A 14,692-nucleotide genomic window follows, 5' to 3' on the forward strand; every position below is an offset into this window, starting at 1 on the left:
CCATAAGAGCAAAATCTGTAAAATATTCCAAACTTTTGGCCGCCAGTGTACAGACTGATATTATTATGTTCACTTGCAGGCAAATTTCTCACTTACCAAGAGCAATATATAGCCGATTAAATATTGTAAACTAGAGCAAAACAAAAAATTATTTATACACTATAGAAATTCATGAATTTTCATTCTATTTTAAAGACTTATTATTTAAATTACTTATATTAATTCATAGCTTTTCCAGGCCAGAAAAAAAAAAAAGACAATTCTAAAATTCACTTATATTTCCAGGATTTCCATGACCATGTCCATGATGATTTGAATGGTATCAGAGAATGTGAACTTCTTGCAGTAACTAATGTTTTAAAACCCAGAACATTTCACAGAATACATTGTTCTACCCCATTTTTAACATTCAGTACTTATACCTATTTTAGCACACATTTATGCTTTTTCCTTAAGGCATCCATGTTTGACTGGTCAATGAAAAACAGTAATAAAAAATGCTGCTATCCTAAACACATATTCACTTTGACAGCTGCCATCTGCCATCTTTATCCAAGCGAGACATGTCTAATCCACATTGCTATTATATGCAGAAGGTTGGCAAGTCGAAGAGAATGTGGAAAACTTGTACTAATTGGGTTTGCAACTATAATTGGAACTTAAACTGACAATAATTAGTGTGACCTTCGACAGTTTCATGGAAACCTCAACCTCTCCTTAACACAATAACCCCCCCTCTATTCTTTCTAATCACTGAATTCAAAAAGACCAAATTAAATCAAAATTGTAGTTTTGTGGCTTATAGTACATGCTTGTAAGCTTCCAGTTAATCTAAACTAGTGTTGTCAAAAATACCGGTACCCCGGTACCAAGTAGGTACTCAAACAAAAAAGTATTTACGATACCAGAATTTCTGAGGGTACCGAGTCTACCCGGTACCCATGCAGAGGCGGGAACCTTCGAACGCTCACTACAAGCAAAAGATTGCGGCAAGCAAATTAGCTGCTGCTGCAGAGTCAACTGAATCTTGTCGAAATGAAGTGGAAAAAGCCAGGTAATTTGAGGCTGATGAAAAGGGAAACATCGTAGATCAGCAAAACCCTATTTGTAAACGGTGCTTTCACAATTTTCTGACGAAAGGAGGGAACACAAACTTAATAAAGCACATGAAAGACAAGCAAATAAAGCAGGTGAGTTTAAACTTTCACCATTTATTTTATGTAGATCCCAAAGTATTAGGGAATGATTTAAAAAAAAAAAAGAAAAGTACATTCAGAAGCATGTACCATTGTGGAATAAGCGGTAGGAAACATCCCGCCATTACATCTTAAATGCAGTCAAATGTAATGCGTTATTGCTTTATTAAAGTTCAAATAATACAGAAGCAGATCATGTTAATAACTATACACTCAGAAACTGGCATTTCTCTGTGTGGTCGGTGCCTCTTCTATGAGTTGCGCGAATGTCCCGATCTAAGGGGGAGAGATTCAAACTGCTCCCGGCAGAGAGAGACTCTGCCTCGGGGAACTCATCCCTCACGCGCACTTAATGCAGCTCGATTAGAACGAGATTGCTCGCGACTTTAATCATATATCTAAATATATGTCCATACGCATTTCTTATCATGAAGAAAAATGGCAAAATGCAGCTTTATTAATAAGAGGAGCACTTTGCACATTCGTTTGGAAATTGTTTTTATTCCTTCTATTGTATGCTTGTTTATTTAGGTTTTGTTTTTTAGTACTTGGTACTAAAAAATTTAAAGTTGAAGCAAATCAACTTTTGCTTAAATTTTCAAATTGAATAAGTGGTCAAAAATACTTTAAGCATACATTGTTCAGTTTTGTAATAATTAAAAAATTATATATTTAAATTAAAGTGTTGCTCAATGGCATATTTTTGCTGCTAATGTTTTGTAGACTTTGTTATTAAAAGAGCGTTGTTCAGACACCTGTTTTTGTGTTTTGCTTTGGTACCAAAAATGGTATCGAGTACCGTGAAATTTCACTGGTATTGGTACAGACTACTGAAATTTTGGTACCGTGACCACACTAATCTACACTCCTGGAGCACTTTATTAGGAACAGGGGATCCTAATCAAGTACCCTATGTGGTCTTCTGCTGTTGTAGCCCATCTCCCCCATTTCGACATTTTGTGCATTCTGAGATGCTATTCTGCTCATTACAATTGTATGGAGATGTTATCAGAGTTACCATAGTTCAGTCAGCTCGAACCAGTCTGGCCATTCTCATCAACAAGGTGTTCAATCCGCAGAACTGCCACTCACTGTTGTGCATGAAAATCCCAAGAGATCAGCAGTTACAGAAATACTCAAACCAGCCCATCTGGCACAAACAATCACTTGGATTCGATTTTTCCCATTTTTATGTACTCTTCCGGGAAAACTGACCAAAACATTGATGACTCATGTCATCTTGCATTCTATAATTGTTTGTCCAATAACATGCTCTCTAGAATGAGAATGTCCCTCCCCCTAATACTACCTGCAACTGACCAGAAAATCACTGAACAGTAACACAAATGAAAATACAGGAAAGAAAACTGCATAATAAAATGTCATGAGTCTTAAGTTACAAAACCAATTTACTAATTATACCAGGAACTCACTCATACAATTTACAAAAGAAAAAGAACAATTCATGCTAAGAAAATGTTTCAATATTCATTAGTCAGAAATGACCTAAAAAGTGACCTGTAAACAAACCCACTGGCTATCCATTAAGTCTCGAGAACAAGACTGATTATACATATAAATGTAAAAATGGAAATAGAAAAATAAACAAGTGACATTCTTTTGTTTGCATTTCAAGGGGTGTATATGAGTGTTACCAAAGCAAAAACAGTGTAAGGTTAAATAAGCTTTAAGAACAAGCAGTCCCACCTCATAAAACAAGACCAGCACTACTGGTTTTCCTCAACACAGTACTGTGAATTCACTAACATTAACATTGACTTAAAGAATTTCAAAAGAAATGTCTCATTCAGAGAAAACTACCTCCACCCTACCTCAGGAATGACCCGAAAACCTACCTCAGGAATGACCCGACAACCTGAGCGCACCGAAAAGCAGGTTTGACGATCATACCATGTTTACATAGGCCAATGCAATTTTTAGTTTTTACAAAGTGTTGGGGTGTCAAGAAAGTGGCAGATGAGTGCTGACAACAGCCTGGTTTTACTCCAAGCAATTTATGTGAGCAACTTCTGAGGAGCCATTCTCAACCAATGCACACTGATTTCTCACATCAGCCGCGTAACCATGTCTTTTGCAAGGAGGTTCACCTTAAGTCATAAGTGATACTTGTTAAGTCGTGGCTGAGAATGGCAGCAAGGTTTATTAAAAACACACCAGTTATGGTGTTCTACATGGGGAAACACCTTTCCTTGAAACTTTTGATAAAGCACTTTAAATATTTAAAAGGTAGAAACTGCATTGCAAAGAAGACTACTATTTGAGGTCAACTTGGCATGAAAAAATGCTCTTAATGAAAACACCACACTAATATTACCAACACCACATACATACAGTAAAAGGTAAGCACACCCATTAACATATATTGTAGGCTCTACAATGGTACCAGATATAACATAATAAATGTGTAATGTGTGAATAAATACGATTTAGCTTCCGAGACCCCTTACCAGAAAGATTTTATTTGATCTGGAGCCCCATCAGTAAAACGAGGACAAAACTCAACTTTTGATTTGGTCTGTAGGGCAACATTTTGGCAATGGGATAAATTGCCCATTAATGTTTAATGACTGAATTTGCAGCTAAAAAAAAAAAACATTGGTGGCTTGCCTAATGCACTGGGTGATATTAGAGCAAATGAAACTGTAATCTAACAGAAAACATTTTCCCTCCACCATACCCCTAAAGCAGCTCACATCTACCATAATTACAACAAAGCAAGGCTTTATTAAACCCATTCTCCCAAACATTGAGAGCAAACGATGAAGCAGAAATTAAAACATGAACCTAAATTATGCAATTTCCCAGCCCTTGTGCATTTGACATGGTGATGCTTCTAACAATGTGTTTTACAATATTACGGCAACATTAAGGATGCACCAAAACAGATGCTTGTATTCCAATATGCAACAGTTTCTTGTATCAGAACGCTATGCCCAGAGCATCCACTGAACAATCCCCTTGCGTACGTACCGGTGGACTTCCATTTTTGAAGACAAGGCGCATCTTTCTTTCAATATGAACCTGGACACCTTGCACTGTGCTGCAGACTGGAGCTGCATGACTTCCCCCGGCTCCAGCGTCAACGCTGCAGTTTCCATCCTGATCACACTAGCCTATTCATTGTGTTCCCCCTGTTTCTGAATGCATCTGTGATTTATTCTTTAGAGATGGGCGCAAGTCAGCGGTGCTTCTCCATGCCGCTCGTGTATACAATCCTGCCTTTCACAGTGCTGGACGGTAACCTGGCAACAGGCATTTGAGCGCTCACATTTGTTAAAAGGAGATCACGTTTGGGAAGATGAAATTGCTACGCTGAGTTGATACTGCTCAACTGAGCAGGCATTTTCCCGCCCTGCCCCTCTGTCTCTCTATCTCTCACTCTCTCCCTCACTATCTTTCCAATCCCCACCCTTCTTTTTTTATTCCGTGCAGCTCAGTTTCAATGGTGATTGATCTTTACTGGCTAAGATTTGTTTTGAAACAGCATGTGCAGGCAGTCAGCTGTGCAGGCTTTGGTAAACATGATTTCAAATAATAATGTGCAGAGCACCAAATAATTATTGTTTGAAAGAGGTGGTACCTTTCTGATAAGAAATATTTTTTGACATTTAGATTTTAGACAAATAGAAGGGGATAGAAATTGAGGGGAAAATGAATTAGAAAAAAAGAAGCAATCTGGATTCGAACTTGCATTGCATGCGTTATCACCGTGCCTCAATGTACTGGAGAATATGCACTAACCACTAGGCCACCATGAGTTCAGACATTCAGTCCCATTGAGGCAAGTTAGGTTCAATAACATGTCAAATCATCAATAAAATCTGGCATCAATTGGTATAAATTTGGCTCTTTAAGCACAAATCCCTGCAAATAAAACAGTATTTTTCAAGCAAGTCCAACTAATACATATGCACATTCTAGGACTTCCTTTCACACATCTGCTTTATGCTGCCTTCAAGTTGGGCATTTGTTATTAGGACATGTTGCTTCAAGTCTGACAAAAAAGGGAGGAGCCAAACAAAAACAAATAATTAATAACAATCGCAAAATATACTTTTTTTCTGTTGTGAATACATCTACATTACTTTTAAACAACCTATATGGTTTAAATTTCATGAGATCAGGCTGGGTTTATTAATGCATGGTAACTAACAAATTAATTCACTTAAAAACAAAGAAAAAATGATGAGTCATTAGCTTTGCATTAGCTTACTATACATGTCAGGTCACAAATTTTTTTTTTATTGAAATAAAATAATCGACATTATGATATTTTCAACTCCACTTAAGGCCACAATATAGGGTGTTGACTATTACTACCAATAATTTTCCCATGAATGGTCCGTCTGCTCTGCCTTACTGTTAAGCTCACTTCCTTCCCAACAGCTTCTAACAATATTAATTCAGCAATCAATCTACACAAAATTGCTACACACAAAGTTCCACAATGGGAAAAACCCAATATAAAGAAACACAACAACTGAGATAAAGCATGATTCTTGATAAGTAAAATAAACCTGGGGAAACATTCACCATGTGACAGATGCAATCTGGGATCATGTGGTTTTGAGCTTGGCCAGAGCCTGTGGTTTGCGATAGTCTTGCCTGTCTCCACGGGAACAGATGGGTGTGAGTGACGGGTCAGGTGCAGGATAAGAGCCTTGTCTTTTTGAATGTGGGTTTCACTGTGCAGACACCCGATCGGAATGTGCAGTCACGCTCCAAGCATCCAGCGTGTAAACTTGACAATTAATCAGTCAAGTGTTGACAAGGGCAGCACCAGTCAAGGACCCATCCAAATCAACAGTAACTAACGGGGGCAAGTTGACAGCAAGATTAATCAATATGATTGTGTATCTGCTTTGGTGGTGCCAAACTATACAGTATATAGTAGGATTTAGGACTGCTCCGGAACCAACATTTTGGATTCGGTACGTTACCAACTGTGTTACCTCATTAATTGATACTAAAACTATACTTTGGCAACAAATGAATAGCCTCAGATTACTGATGAAATCACACAGAAAAGGACTTCATTAAAATAACTGAAAGTCTTGCAATTGCAAATTCTGGATTTTACATACTATTTTTTTCTGAATTCCATGTTTTATGTTAGAATTGAATGTTATCATCAAAACGGTTTAATCAAATAAAACTATTGTGTGCAATCGATTTAAATTTGTAAAATGGTAGTTTACTTTATCCACTTGCATTGGAACTACATAAACATTTGTTGATGGCCAAAACCAGCTATAGTCAAATAAAAAGACAGACTAAATGATCTATTGCCATTTGCTATAAAAATAAATATAGGGTATGAATCCTGCTCCGTCCTTCTCATTTTCATTCCATCTGCATAACTAAATCAGTTTCATACAAAAAATCTTCAACAAATCTGTTTAAATAGATTATTATCTGTTGAAATGGCTTATTTTAATAGCCTGTAAAAGTTTTCCTCAATTTAAATATTAATTGAACATCTATTTTTCTGAGTGCTTGCTGAAAACAGAAAATGATCATTTCTCTTTTCCATTTCATTGATGGAAAATGTCCAACCATTATTTTCAGCAGATGAGTGTTGTATCTGCACTCTAGGAAATGTTCAAGTCAAGCACAGTCTCAACAGACTCTCACATTTAGAGAGCAGCACATTTATGCAGGAATCAATTATTTTTCTGGATCTGGTGCATGGGCTAATACTGTACGCTACCAGTGGCTTTAACAGCATACCCAAACCTTCAGAGTATCACGAATGAAGTTGTCGTGCAAAATCTCAGATTTGTCGCACACTGAGAGCGTCACCTGGAACCACCAGGTTCCCATGAGTGGGTGGTGCAATGGGGTTAGACTGAGGGTGTAAAACCTTGAGCAACACATGGTGCACGGTGATGCATGCCACACCTCTGCATATAAACCGCAAGTCCACGGGGTGTCTGGCACTGCCATTTTAGGTTTAATGCCTCTGCAGGTGGTGGCAAAACAGCCAAAGAGCCAGTCTAGGCTTGTCCCTTTCAGAAAACCAACTATTTCATAGGAATACAAGTCACCGTACGAGCATCTTCTCAAAAGGGGTATGGAACACAGATAAAAACAAGTAAACTTGGCAACTGACAAGTGACCAATTGTGAGTCGCTACGTCACTACAGGCATTCCACCAGCACAGTTGAGCATGGCTGTCTAAGAATTCAGGGTCAAGAACGGTTTCTAATCGTGCCGTGGCGAATCGTACCCAGGTGGAAAAGCTACTGTAACCATTCCTCACTGTGCTCAGAACTGTTTGGGCCGATGGTGGAAAGGAGACTAAGGTTAGCTAACCATACCTGGGACAGAGAACCATGCTTGTGGAACGTCTGCAGTGATCTGGTGATTCATGATTGGTCACCTGCTCAGTCAATCTATTCGAATCCTGATTTTGCAGTACCACCATGGAAAAAGAAACCATGCCAATGCAGGGTTCTTTTCCTGCATTGAAAGGTTTTGGCAGCCGCCCAAGCAAACTTTCGTCCACCAAAGAATTTACAATTCTTCTTTTTTCGGTATATTGTTATCCTTGCATTTTAACACCCCTAATGGTGACCCAAAATGCTTTCACTGCTCAGACTTGGTGCAAACTTTACCTTTACATATGCAAGCACTCTATCTGGACCCTAGCAACAACCTCCCTGTATGCTGCTATATTCTAATACATGTGACAGGAGAGAGACAGAGTGACTGCAAGGGTCTAGCTCCAAGCAGGATATCATACAACACTTAAACCATCTCAATGTCACATGAAAGACATTTTCACTTAATGCAAGGTATCAAGCATTAATTGCCTTCAGAATAGGACTTCACCAATGCATTCATTTACATTTACATTTATGCATTTGGCAGACGCTTTTATCCAAAGCGACTTACAGAGCCCTTATTACAGGGACAATCCCCCCGGCGCAACCTGGAGTTAAGTGCCTTGCTCAAGGTCACCTGTGGTGGCGGTGGGGATCGAACCTCCGACCTTCTGATTAACAGTTTACCAGTTATGTGGTTTAGACCACTACACCACCACCACTCCCATTCCCATTCCTTTCCACATTTTTCACTTCAATTTCACTCAGTAGAATGCAAAATCTATTGTGAAATAACAGTACAATCCCCAGCAGTCATAACACCATGAATCATAAAAGGTGGAAAGGAAATAGCTCATCCTCCCTTTATCTAAACCACATAAGTGCTGAGAGCAGAATTTCTTCATAACCTAAACAGTCTACACCTCCTCCAGCCAACACCCAACAACCTTAAGTGAAAAGACACTAACAAACTACTGGCAAGCATTGTAGAAAGTCATGTTTTCCTAATTTTTTTATGGGTGTGTGTCTATATATCTTTTGTGTTCATTTTTCCCCAGGGATGTGAATCATGTGAATTCGAGAACAAAATCATTAATTTGCATGTATAAAATTGAACCAATTTTGAATAAGAACCCATTCTCAAATCCCAACCCTAATTTTCAATTTCTCACTTCAAAAGATGGAGGAATGAATTGTACTCTTCGACTGGGAAAGAAGGACAGCAGAAAGCCAGAGGGCCCCAGAGTGTGCTGTGCTCTCAGATCCAGACAAACAGGAAAATCCCCAGATCAGGGCCGCATAACATTCTCATAACAAACTGAGGGAGACAACACTGAACAAATTCATCCATTCTCCCTCCAACACGGAAGTTTAATCATGTGTATAGGGCCATGATATCTGCAACCTTATAATAATATGACGGGTTGGAAAGTCATCTATGCCGTAGGGTAGAGAGAGACAGGATTAAAGCAACCAGGATCAACAAGGCAATGCTGATCATCTCCTGCAGTGCATGCACACACACACACACACACACACACACACACACACACACGCTCCAGGTCATATTATTTAATAATCACTTAAATCAGCTCTGCAAATTATAGGGACAGTAAAGGCCAGACGCCTGCTCTGTCATGTAATGTCATCACAGCATATTAAACATCCCTGATGATAGATTTTTCTTGTAAGAATATCACAAAATTCAGCTGAATTCTGTTATAGAATGACAAATTCAAGAAGCAATCCCCTAAACACAGTATGAATTGGTTTAAGCACATTATTATCTAAATTGCAGCAAGAAAACTGAAAAATTGCTAAGTTGTAAAACATAGGAAGTTTTCATTAATTTTTATATATATTAGTTGAATCAAATTCGTATCTGTACAGAATCCCACAATTTGAATCAATTCTAAAACATCTGTATCTGGGACTTATCTAAATATCTAAATGTTGTGTAGTAACAATGCAAAACTTGATTCTCCAAATCACGCTGGAATACAATCAAGAATCATTATTATAATTTATCTAGAGGAATAGGTTTCTCACAATGCATGACAATGTCACTGATTAAATAGATTTTGTCCAAGGAATGGACACAAACAGTGTTCATTTGCAGGTGTAATGTGGAAAACCACAAGCTTAAGTGTGTCTTAACACTGAACTAAAAAGACAAACAACAAAAGTTGAATCTCATAATCAACAGACTTGCGAGACTTGTCTTAGAGAAACTACTTTGACAAAGGTGTTAAATACGGACATCGAAAACAAGCCATGTCAAGTCAAGAAGAAAGCCTAATGTAAGAGTGACAAGGAAAAAACTCCCTAAGATATAAAACGATCAGCCACAACATTGAAACCACCTGCCTAATATGGTGCACGTCCCCCTCGAGCTGCCAAAACTGTGCCAACCCGCACCTCAGAACAGCATTCTGAGATGCTATACTTCGCACCACAATTGAACAGAGTGGTTATCTGATTTTCCGTAGACCTTGTCAGTTTGAACCAGTCTGGCCAATCTCTGTTGACCTCTCTCATCATCAAGGCATGTCCGTCCACAGAACTGCCCCTCGCTGGATGTTTCCCTTTTGTTTTTGGCACCATTCTGAGTAAATTCTAGAGCTTGTTGTGCATGAAAATCCCAGGTGATCAGCAGTTACAGAAATACTCAAACCAGCCCATCTGGCACCAACAATCATCTATGTCATTATCTAATCAGCCAATCATGTGGCAGCAGTGCAGTGCATAAAATCATGCAGATATGGGTCAGGATCAACCATCAGAATGGGGGAAAATGTGATCTCTGTGATTTGGACCGTGGCATGATTGTTGGTGCCAGAGTCTACGGTAACTCGGATAACTTCTCTGTACAATTGTGGTGAAAAGAATATCATCTCAAAATGCTGTTCTGAGGTGCGGTTTGGCACTCTTGGCCGCACAAGGGTGACCTACACAATATTAGGCAGGTGGTTTTAATGTAGTTGCTGATCGGTGTATAGCTTCATGAAAACAATAGTTACAGAAGCATGGAACAATATTGCAAATATTAATAAACCGTTTTAGTATAAACTAAACTTTAGTATAAAATAAATAAATAAATAAATACGGCAGATCACTCCCCACCTGTTAAGCATGTAAGCACATGGTGGTGACGAGTAGCAAATTTATTGTTGAACAAAGGAGAACAGTTTGCTTCCAATAGAAACGCTTCCCATATATTTTTGTTGTTGACCTTAAAAGGCCATGCATCCAGTCGACCTTTATGACATGTTGGAACGTATTCATCTTTCGCTTGGACAACATTCAGATGTTTCTAGTGATTTTCTCATCCTCAAAAACCATTCACAAAACTACAACATAAAAAGTACAGTTTAGGGGTTTGTTTTTGTTTCGGGTCATCCACGTAATATATGGGCTCTGAAGCAAAACCACAGTACCATTTTGTCTATACTCTTAATGTATGGGCAACTGTAAGTTTGGCGAACTGAGTTTAGTACCAAAGAAATCCACCAGACTGTATTAATATCTGTTATAAAAGCAAAACCAGTTTTGTTGCTTTATGATTTCCTCTGGGTTCAAATTGCAGTCAGTCAAGAAACTCTAGAGTAACAGTTTAACATTTACTTGCCATTAACCTCAATAACCTCAAGCCACTTTATTATAAGTTACACAAGCAACATAAGCAATAGGATACAGTTGACGGTGGAATATTTTTACTCTAAATTCACAGAACACCAAGATTAGTTATCAAGGGCATAAAGCCATGATTACTTTCCCATATGCACATGGTACAGAAATGTCTTTAGACATATCTGAATCAAAAAAATTTAGAATAAATCCTCTATTCTACAAACCCACAAGCACCTATATGGTGCAGTTGACTGTCTACCTGCAGACTTACACATCATGTGTCATTTTAGCGTCTTCCAAAACTCCACCTGCAGCAAGGAGTCTGTCTAATCCTGCCCTTCTCCAGAGTTTCTAGTGTCCTCCAAGTCTGAGGTTCCCTGTAAGCCGTCTGACAGGTCTGTGGGACTCAGAGACAAGTCTGGGACCAGCTTTGCTGAGAGGACCCCTCCCACAAGGCTAAATCGGCCGACTGGGCAGTCCCCTCAAGAATGCCCCCTCACCCCGAAATAAACCTGCTGACTGAAGGGTACCATGAGCTCACTTGGGTTTTTCCTCTCTCGTCTCTCATTCGTTTCCCAACTGGGGCAGTGGAGCAGCAAGAGTTAATTTACTGTCAGTTAAATCAAATCCAGATGGATGATATACTAGATAAGCCAAAAAGGCATGACTGATGACTGGTAGTTAAAAAGCCTGGCTTGATACTCCGAGTGGCACAATCAGGACTAGAGCAAAAGTGTTGATTGAAAGTGTTATACACTGCAAATAATCCTTTTCTTAATTAGTTTGAATTTTAATCAGTTCTAATTTTCTGGTTAATTGTAAAATTATTTAAAAGATGATTAATAGTTTGTTTTAAGGCTATGAAGATTAATTGACATATTTCATAAGGTGTGCTTTTTTCAACATGTGTGTCACACACATTCAGAAGTCATTTTTACATATTTAACTTCAAATATATAGCTCAAATAATAAATAGGGATACATGATTTTCTTTTGAGGCTTTAAATAATTATGAATGACATGAAAAATAATGTTTTAAATATAAAAATATTTCTAAATACTTAAAATGTCTCTTTTTGGGTCAACTTTAGTTTTGGTACATTTTACATCTTTCTTATATAATGCAATAGCATGACATTTTTGTCCTAATTTCTTAATTTTCGCACATAATTTTAATGCTCTGATTAAACCCACAATCCTTTATTTGTCATGACACAAAACCTTTGTGATTTTGTGAGAATTTGTTTGCCAGTGTGAGAACAGCTTGTAACGGAACTTAAAAAAATTAGCCCTTCCTGGACTTCCTAGGTTGCCTGTTAAAGCCTGTAGGACATTTTCTTGCGAAGTGAGAGGGTCGCTTTTGCCAGGAAAATCCAAAGGATGTGATGTTTATGTGCGCTCCCGAGAGCCTTGCCTCAGTGCTTCTCTTCCGCTATTCAACAGCGACAATAAACTGAAACACTAGGTAACATTATCTTAGACATGGTATCCAGCAAACGTCTGGCTCCCAGCACAACACCGACTCCTACACATACCCAGAGTAATCAACAAAAAAAAAACAACAACATTTATCTACTGAATCCCATCTGGCCAAGCAGAACTTTATAGTGGTCGAGCGAAAACTAGAGAACATCAGCAGGGCATCTGATTCCTGGAGGAACCTTCGTTCGGTTTTGGGGATCAAACCAGACCCTGAATTGGCGTTAGCAGGCAAAACTTGATCTTGCCTGCTAACGCTGACGAACTGCAAGCTACCTAAAAATAATTTCAACAATCTTCTCTTTATACTAAAAGTCAGTTACGCTGATTCACGGTAACTGACGTAAACAATGTTAAATTGATCTTGTTTAAGGATGTTTAGGTTTTATTTTACCGGAAAACAAGACAAATATTGATTAAGAAATTATGTTTCGTGTTGTAAAATTATATATTTCAAATGGAACTGCATTTTCATAAAAACATTTTTTTTTTTAAAAAAAAGACACTTTCACAGAAAATCTATTTCAAACCCGGTCTCATGGCATAAAATGTCATAATAATACACCAAGTCATACATAAGAGATGGTGAATTCATAAGAAATCTTACTCGTGTGGGCACATACAAAAGGAATTTTACACCTATAGAGAAAAATAAAACCAATGGACTAAGCAATTATGATTTTACCATTAACCTCTAACACAAACCAAAATCTAACAATAAATTGTAACCCCTAATAGGAAAATGGCAATAGCTTAGTGTTCCATGGAAGAAAACATGGTTTGGAAGGAGACAAGGGAAGCTTTTTCCAGGTTATGGACAAATCAGTCATTTGTATTATATAAATTAATAAGGAATGAGTAACCAAAATTGTTCACAGATGTTTTATTTCCTAAAATAAAGTGTTGAATAAGAGTCTAGCTTAAATGTCATTCCTGTATTGTATAGATTTTTGTTGGTCTCTATGGGAAGGCCGTACCTTTTCATATGGGCCAAGTCGATAACGATTTTGCCTGCTTGAATGAATTATTACAAGTTGCACTGAGACTATGATGTAATTCCTTGTATACTGCCCCTTTCTTAAGCCATTTGCAAATAATTACACAACAAGAAAATGATACATAGTGATGATAAATGAAAGAAGTGCTGGTTTATGAATCTCCTGTTCACATTTAAAATAATATTTCTAAAAGGACTGTGTTCAGCCCCCTTTTACTGATCCATAATAATAGGTCTGGGTCAAATTTACAGACTCTGTGCTACTTTGAAATGACCCTGTAGTCACATCAGATCTCAAATATGAAGAACAAGAGCCTAAAGACTATGACCTCAACCTTTCAGGTCTCTTTCCACTCTGGTTAGCAACTTCAATACTGGCAGGCAAGGGGTTAGTCCTTCAGTCTGTGAAGGCTATTCTAAAGTTACCATGGAGAGGAGGACTGCGGTGAAATCCAATCCTCGTAAGACAGCAGCGGGCCACCGAAACCAAACTGCAATTCTGAATCCAAACAGAAGGCCACTATTAAATAGACCCCTTAAAATATAGCCAGCCCTGTGTCTGTCTCCAGCTAACCTTTCATCCTAGCCATTTGTTTAAAGTGTCTCTATGGTGACTTGGCACTGTCCGTTCTCTAAAGAGATGGGACTGATGGGTTTGGAAGATTAGAAAGAGAAGGGAACAAAACTTTGCTGTTCCCAGACTATCGGAGCTTTGGTCAAAATATTCAGAAAGAGAGCCAAACCAGTTTCTCCACTTCTGGTTTGGTGCACTTGAAGGTTTTTGTGGTGTTTTATAGTAAATGAAGCTTGAGTGAAATCCCATAGTAGCAAGCAGTTGTCTATTGACCACATTGAGGGTCTGCTTGTCGTTATTGAAGAATTGAGAATTAATACAATAAACAAAGCAAGCATACAGTCTGGCAGAGTTGGATTTGACTTCTCAAATAAATTAACGCTGCGGCAGGGAGTGTTTGCTAGCAACAGTGTGTTGCTACAACAACCAAGGTAAAGCATGCTGTGAAATGCAGTTTTACTTTCTTTGT

General features: G+C 38.2%; 1 pseudogene; it reads right to left on the reverse strand.

Annotated features, from left to right (window-relative positions):
* Positions 1 to 14,692, reverse strand: part of LOC127623803 (protein enabled homolog) — a 150,247-nt pseudogene that overhangs the window by 99,268 nt on the left and 36,287 nt on the right.

The sequence above is a fragment of the Xyrauchen texanus genome, chromosome 30 (assembly GCF_025860055.1).
Source record: "Xyrauchen texanus isolate HMW12.3.18 chromosome 30, RBS_HiC_50CHRs, whole genome shotgun sequence".
Lineage (NCBI taxonomy): Eukaryota > Metazoa > Chordata > Actinopteri > Cypriniformes > Catostomidae > Xyrauchen > Xyrauchen texanus.